Source organism: Narcine bancroftii, chromosome 1, assembly GCF_036971445.1.
Source record: "Narcine bancroftii isolate sNarBan1 chromosome 1, sNarBan1.hap1, whole genome shotgun sequence".
In the NCBI taxonomy this organism is placed as follows: Eukaryota; Metazoa; Chordata; class Chondrichthyes; order Torpediniformes; family Narcinidae; genus Narcine; species Narcine bancroftii.
This window is the reverse complement of record NC_091469.1, coordinates 80,871,886-80,879,226: the sequence shown is the minus strand read 5'-3', so window position 1 is coordinate 80,879,226 and position 7,341 is coordinate 80,871,886. Positions and strand designations below refer to the sequence as shown.

Sequence of the window (7,341 nt, the reverse complement as noted above, 5' to 3'; positions counted from 1 at the left end):
CCCTGGTTTAAGCATCTAGAGTATAGGGAGAGATTGGACAGATTAGGTCTTTATTCTTTGGAGCGTAGAAGGTTGAGAGGGGATTTGATAGAAGTATTTAAGATTATGAAAGGGATAGACAGAGTGGATGTGGATAGACTATTTCCGTTAAGAGGAAGAGAGATTAAAACAAGAGGACATGAGTTAAGAATTAAGGGGCAGAGGTTTAGAGGTAACATGAGGGGGAACTTCTTTACTCAGAGAGTGGTAGCCGTGTGGAATGAGCTTCCGGGAGAAATAGTGGTGGCGGAGTCAATTGTATTATTTAAGAAAAGGTTGGACAGGTATATGGATGAGAAGAAGATGGAGGGTTATGGGCATTGTGCAGGGAGGTGGGACTAGAGAGGGGTGTTTGGTTCGGTGCGGACTAGAAGGGCCTAATGGCCTGTTTCCGTGCTGTAAATTGTTATGTTATTTTTATGTTATGTTATCTTTTATCTAAACCTATATGTTCAAATATAAACTCCACATTTTAACAAAAAAAGGATAATTATTTCATAAGTTATAAGTTATCTTCTCAAATAAATACACGATTTTAGTTCATTGTGCCATCTTTGTATATTCAATTCAACATCATTCTTCCACATAACAGCAATACATTTTCTAGCTACAGCAAACCTCAGACGTATAAATGCTATTTGAAATTTACCCGGCGTTAATGTATTAGTATAACCCAATAAACACAAAAATGGATCAAGTTGCAGTTAAACTTAAAATGTTCTTACAATTAATTTTTCTGAGTGGTTTTTCATGTATTTGACAGAAACCTACAGCTTAAACTATCAAGTTCAACTCCTGCCCTTGAGATCCATCCATGCTAGTAATTTTCACCTTTATGCTGTTCGCATCTGCGGGTTCATTGAGAAGTCAGCCACTTTAGGCAATCTCTGCCAAGAAATAGAAATATCCTTTTCACTGCATGCCCAGATTACGAGCTAGTTGTTGTTGTGGAGAACTCCAAACATCTAATGCTAATAAAGTATTGACTCCATTTCTCATTCCGGGTACTTTATTATATGTGATACCAAGGAGAGATAGTGCAGATCTCTACCCACCACAAATTTGGGCTTTTTTTTTACCATCAGTTTAGAGTGAGATACATGGTACAGTCACATGATATAGTCATAGGCAAGTTAACAGTTGGTAACAGGTGGACTTTTGTAATGGTTTCAGACTCTTCCCACTCTTCTATTCTTGTCGTTAGTACAAAATTCTAGATAGAAATAGTTACTTTCAGCAGAATTTAGTCAATATGACAAGGCAGAGCTTAATTTGAAGTACTTAATTCTTTAAGAAAGCAAGCACTTTCTTCTTCTTTGGCTTGGCTTCGCGGACGAAGATTTATGGAGGGGTAATGTCCACGTCAGCTGCAGGGCAGGTGGGTATAACACCTCCCCTCGTTTAGTGCATCACCTTCCCAAAACTAGGCTTTGGAGAGGAATCTTTGCTTCAAACAGGCCTTTTCCCACATTCCTATCATGTTTGGGTTGGGACAAGGCTCCTCCAAACAAAATAGACAAGTTCCAAGAAAAGATGATAGCAGTGTGTTGCAAAGTCAGTTGAATTTCAGTCCCCTGGCAGATTAAGTCACAAGTTCATTTCCAATGTTGATCTTGGTCATCTTCATTTCTATGAAGTAGAACAGAGGGAAATTAGAATAAAATAACACTCAGGATTAAGGGTAAGGGTCAGGGTCAGATGGTACTGGACTGTTTTGAGTCTGTTCAAGAACTCAGCTGAAGATCTGAATGATTACACCAGGGTCGTTACAGATTTTATCAAAACAGCTGTTGACGAGTGTGTCCACACCAAATTGTTCAGGGTTTTCCCAAACCAGAAGCCCATGATGAACCACAAAATACAGAACCTGATGAAAGCCAGATCACAGGCATACAAGTCCGGAGATCCAGACCACTAAAGAAGGAGCAGATACAACCTACGAAAGCTATCTTTGAGCTGAAGTTAAGATTCCAAATGAAAATGGAAACAACAAAGGATTCCCAACAGCTGTGTCAGGGCCTAAATGATATAACCTGCCACAAAACCTAATCGAGTGCAGTAGGAGACAGTAAACCTTTACTCTCAGATGAACTCAATAGCCCCTTTCACATTGGAAAACCACTAAATTGGCAGGTGAATGAACCATTTAGAAAAACTGGTAGTGCTGTTCACACCGGTCTAAGGAAAAATGGTTCTGTGCACCCTTTCACACTGCCTACCTGGTAGAACAGAGCAAAGAGGCAACTATCCTCCAGCAGTGACATCCTGAGTGACGTAATTTATGCAAGTTCCTGATGGATGTCAACCATAATCCTGGCAAAACCGGCGGCATTTTGCCAGTGCTCCTGCTGGTCAACCTCTTGTTCATGCCTCTCCACCTTGTGGTGGTGCTGCACCTCATCTCCACCTGCTCCTTCTGCCTCTCCTGACACAGGCAGATATGGTCCCGATCTTCATGATTATCTCACATAACATTCCTCAGATTTTGGTGGTGATCTCCTGCATTCAGGTGGGCTTCCTCCTCTTCCTCCTCCCCTCGGTTCCTGCAGAGCAATGAAACACATCAGAGATTAGACAGACAGAACTTCATGGGCAGGCACTCACAAAACACATTAAAAAATTTGTACAGAATCAAAAGCAGCACTTATCTGGCTGTGGCGCAAAAGCAGATGAGGTGCTGGGGCCAAATGAGGTCCTCAATTGGAGCAATTGAGATACTGGGGGGGGGGTTCTCTTTTTTCATATATTGTTATTAATTATATCTTTTTTTTTAGAGATAGTTCACACCCTAAACTGATCTAAAAAATTTTTTTTTATGATATATTTTTATTCTGTAATATTATTGTTTAATATCTCTGTATTAATTCATTACTTACTATGTATTTTTTATATCTCTTTGAACTGTATGTGTTTATAAATTATAATAATAATAAAAAGATTGAAAAAGAGAGAAAGAGATACTGGGGGGGAGTTGAGGCAAAAGGGCAGTTGAGTTACTGAGAGCAGATGAGGTACTGGGACAGATGAGGTAGAGGAGTCATTGGTCTCCCCCTTCTCTGGTCTCAAACTGGATGAAGGTACCAGTGAGCATACGGGAGTCCCCTCAGGCTGTAGGTTGGCGATCAGGGACATTGGATTTGATGACTGCCTAGTGCCCCACATCTGGTAGGAGATCAAAGTATGGCCAGTCCTGCCGGTCCCTCCCACAACCTGAAAAAGCTTCCTACAAAGACTCTTCAGTTTGCTGATCACCTGGTGCTTGTCGTTGGCAAACCCCATGTCTCTGAGCCTGGAGGCAATCTTCTCATAAAAGGCCATCTTTAATTGTGCCCGATACATAATGAGAAGCCGCCTCCTCAGCCCTTAAAGAGAGGAGCTCCCGATCCCCCAGTTTGAGGCCATTTTACTCATTTTCTTTACAGCACTAAGAGATGGCTTCCACCTTCTACCCTGCCTCTCAACTCCTCACCACACGTTATCACACACGCCATCCATGCCTCACTAATTGGACCTGGCATACCAGGTGTCCTGTTCCCATTGGACAAACCGGTACACTGATTCAAAATGCTTCGGCAATGATACACCCTACCTAGGTGATTCATCCCTAGGATGATTTAGCCCTCCCCCTCACCAGTTCAGGAGTGTTCACAGTGGCAGGTGAACCAGTTGATTGGTGGTTAATTACTGGATTCGAGTGCTAGTGGGAAAGGGCTTCTACACCAGATTTGACCACCAGAACAAGGAAGAGACACTGTGCACCCCATGTCCCCTGATGATCCTCTACTGTTGGTACCTGGGGATAACATATGGACTGCCTTCAGGAGAGTGAATCCAAGGAAAGCATCCGGTTCAGATGGCATACCCGGCTAAGTATTGAAAACCTGTGCTGACCAACGCCAATTTATTTGCAGAAATCTTCAACATCTCGTTTCCGCAGGGCATGTTTCCTACATACTTCAGATAGACTTCAATTGTACCTGTCCGCAGAAGAGTGTGATAACCTGCCTGAATGATCAGTTTGAGGGAATGATAATTCTGAATGGTGAACTGTAGTCGATAAAGAGCATCCTGATGTGTGTCTTTGCTGTCCAGGTGTTCCAGTACTTTGTAAGATGGCATCTGCCATAGATGTGTATGTATCGGGCACGATTAAAGATGGCCTTTTATGAGAAGATTGCCTCCAGGCTCAGAGACATGGGGTTTGCCAACAACAAGCACCAGGTGATCAGCAAACTGAAGAGTCTTTGTAGGAAGCTTTTTCAGGTTGTGGGAGGGACTGGCAGGACTGGCCATACTTTGATCTCCTACCAGATGTGGGGCACTAGGCAGTCATCAAATCCAATGCTCAGTGGCACTTACATCCAGAGTGATAAATGTTTTGAGAGGCTAGTGTTGAAGCATATCAGCACTTTCTGAGTGGTGACATGGATCCCTTCCAATTTGCCTACCACAGGAACACATCTATGGCAGATGCCATCTTACAAAGTACTGGAACACCTGGACAGCAAAGACACACATCAGGATGCTCTTTATCGACTACAGTTCAGCATTCAGAATTATCATTCCCTCAAACTGATCAGCAAACTCCAAGACCTGGGCCTCAATACCCCACTGTTTATTTTGATCCTAGATTTCCTTCAAGACCATGTAGAGTGCGTCGAAATAACCAAAGACTTGTTGATCCAAACTAAGGCTTTTATTAACTAGAAGACTGGAGCATATCACATGTAGGTCGACCAGTCCAGAATGACCTGGTCTGACTAGGAGCAATCCTTTAAGACCTGCCAGTAGGTGTGGCTACGCTCTCAGCCAATCACAGTCATCCTACACTATAGTCTGTACATATATACATTGGTGATAGAACCTGTACTATCACAGACCACTATCAGTGAGGATTGGTAAGAACATCTCCTCTACAATCTCCATCAGTGCTGGAGTACCAGAAGTCCATATTCTACTCTACTCACTTTACACATTTTATACCATCTACAAATTTGCTGACGATACCACAGCAATGGGTTATATACAATGGGGCAATGAGTCAGCATACAGGAGAGAGATTGAAAACTTGGTTGAATGACGCACTAACAACAACCTCACATTCAATGTCACTGAACCAAGGAGCCGATTGTGGACTTCAGGAGGGGAAAGTCAGAGGGGTATGATCCAGAGTTTGGAGATTCAAGATGGATGAATGAGCAAATTTAAATTCATGGGAGATACTATCTCAGAGGATCTTTCCTGGACCCAACACTCACATGTCATCATGAAGAAAGCACCAGGAACTTGCAAAGGTTGGTATGATATTGAAAACCTTGGCAAACTTCTACAGATGTGTAATTTGATGTGTGTAATCTGGTTGCATCAAGGTCTGGTATGGGCACACCAATACCTATGACCGAAAAGCCCTGCAAAATTTGGACTCAGCCTAGTACATCACAGGCAAAACTCTCCCCACCATTGTGGAGAGCAGCAGCAATCATCAAGGATCCACACCACCCAAAACATGCTCTGTTCTTGCTGCTGCCATCAGGAAAAAGGTAAAGGTACCACAAGGCTTGTACTGTTAGGTTCAGGAACAGTTGTTACCCCTCCATCATCAGACTCCTAAACAACAACTCAGTCAGATTCTCATTTATATTTTGGAAGATATGGAGCCCTTATTTATAAAATATGGGTGTTAATGTTTAAATGTAGCTGGGACATTCCCCTATCCTTAAGGTCTCAGTATATTACAAGAGACTTTAAAGTAATAGGCATCCCTGTTGAGGATCTCTTGTCCCGTTCTTACTCTTCTTTTTTTTCTTATTTTGTAGGGGGGTGTGGGGGGGGGGTTTCTTATCTTTCTTTTTCTTTTATATACCACATGTATTTGTATTGTTTTGAATGATCTTTAATTATGTTATTTATTGTGTGGTTTTAAACTAATAAATCATTTTTAAAAAAGAAGATTCTAATTTGAGGTCTCTAATTTTGCATATTTATTATTGAATTTTTATTTTCTGTTGTTTGCACTTTCTTGTGGTTTACATTTGTCTCTTTTTTTTAATATGTATATTTCCTTAAATAGTTTTTTTTTGTCCTACTGATGAGTTTAGTGGGTTTAAAGGGATGTGGGCCAACTGCAGGTGAATAAGACTCAATGGGCAAGTTGAGCCAAAGAGCATATTTATGTCATATCAAACTTTTATGACTATAGCCAGGATTGTTTGGTTAGGTGGAGATCTTGTCTGACCAATTTGACTGGATTTTTCGAAGAGGTAACAAAATGTATTGATGAAATTGGTGCAGTTAATGGAATCTACGAATTTCATTAAGGCCTTTGATAAAATCTCACATTGGAGACTGGTTCAGGGTTCCAAAGTAAATTGGCAAATTGAATCCAAAACTGAATTGTTAACAGAGGTGGAGTGTGATGGAGTGTTGATTTTGTGATCGGAGGCCTGTAATCAGTGGGGTAGCACAGGGATCACTGCAGCGACCCTTATTATTTATTATTATACATTGATGATTTGGATATAAATTAGGAGGTATGATTAGCAACTTTCCCCATGACACAAGAATCAGCCATGTTATTAACAGTGAAAAGGATAGGTTAAGGTAGTAGCATCATAGGATCATGAAGCCATACTGCACAGAAACTGGCCCTTTGGCCTACTGTATCCATGCTGATCAGTGACCACCTATTTACACTAATCCCATTTTATTATACATTTCCACATTCCAATCTGCGCCCCTTAACTCCCAACATTTGCCTACACATTAGGAGCAATTTAAAGTAGCAATTGGCTTACCAAGCGCATGTATTTGCAAAATGGGAAGAAACTGGAGCATTCAGGGGAAGTTCACTTGGTCAGAGGGAAAATGTAAACTTAAGTGGCTGGACCTATGTCCGCAGCTCGAGGAGCTACACCACAATGTTGGCAAAAAGAGCAGAGCAATGTTGGAGGGAATTTGATCCTGATCATTGTGAGGAGATGCACTTTGGGAGGATTAAGATAAACAAGTTCACGTCATTCCTAATATGAGCTCTACTTGTGATAGATGCAACACTGAAGTGGCTTCATTGATTTAACAAGGTCCAGAAAGTTGCACTGGGCCCCATTGTAACAGAGGAGGCCACAGCCCAATATATCAGTGGGAATCGAATGAAGAATTCAAGTGGCAGGCAACAGGAAGGTTGCCATGTCCCCTGCAGAATGCGTGCAGGTGTTCTACAAAGCAGTCGTCCAATCTGTATTTGATTTCTCTTTGAAGGTCTGAATAAAGGGTTACATTCTATTTCTCCCACTATCGTTGCAC

General features: G+C 41.6%; 1 long non-coding RNA gene across 2 annotated transcripts in view; it reads right to left on the bottom strand.

The window, feature by feature from the left end:
* Positions 1 to 623: 623 nt before the first annotated feature.
* The window catches only part of LOC138760374 (uncharacterized), a 35,530-nt gene continuing 28,812 nt past the window's right edge, over positions 624 to 7,341 (bottom strand). Inside the window, exons 3-4 of one of the 2 annotated variants that reach the window (XR_011355571.1) lie at positions 2,259 to 2,582; positions 624 to 1,668 (exon numbers count right to left, since the gene is read on the bottom strand). This is a non-coding gene — a long non-coding RNA (uncharacterized lncRNA). Of the gene's footprint in view, positions 2,583 to 7,341 lie in introns of both variants that reach the window. The other variant, XR_011355569.1, reaches the window with a different exon arrangement.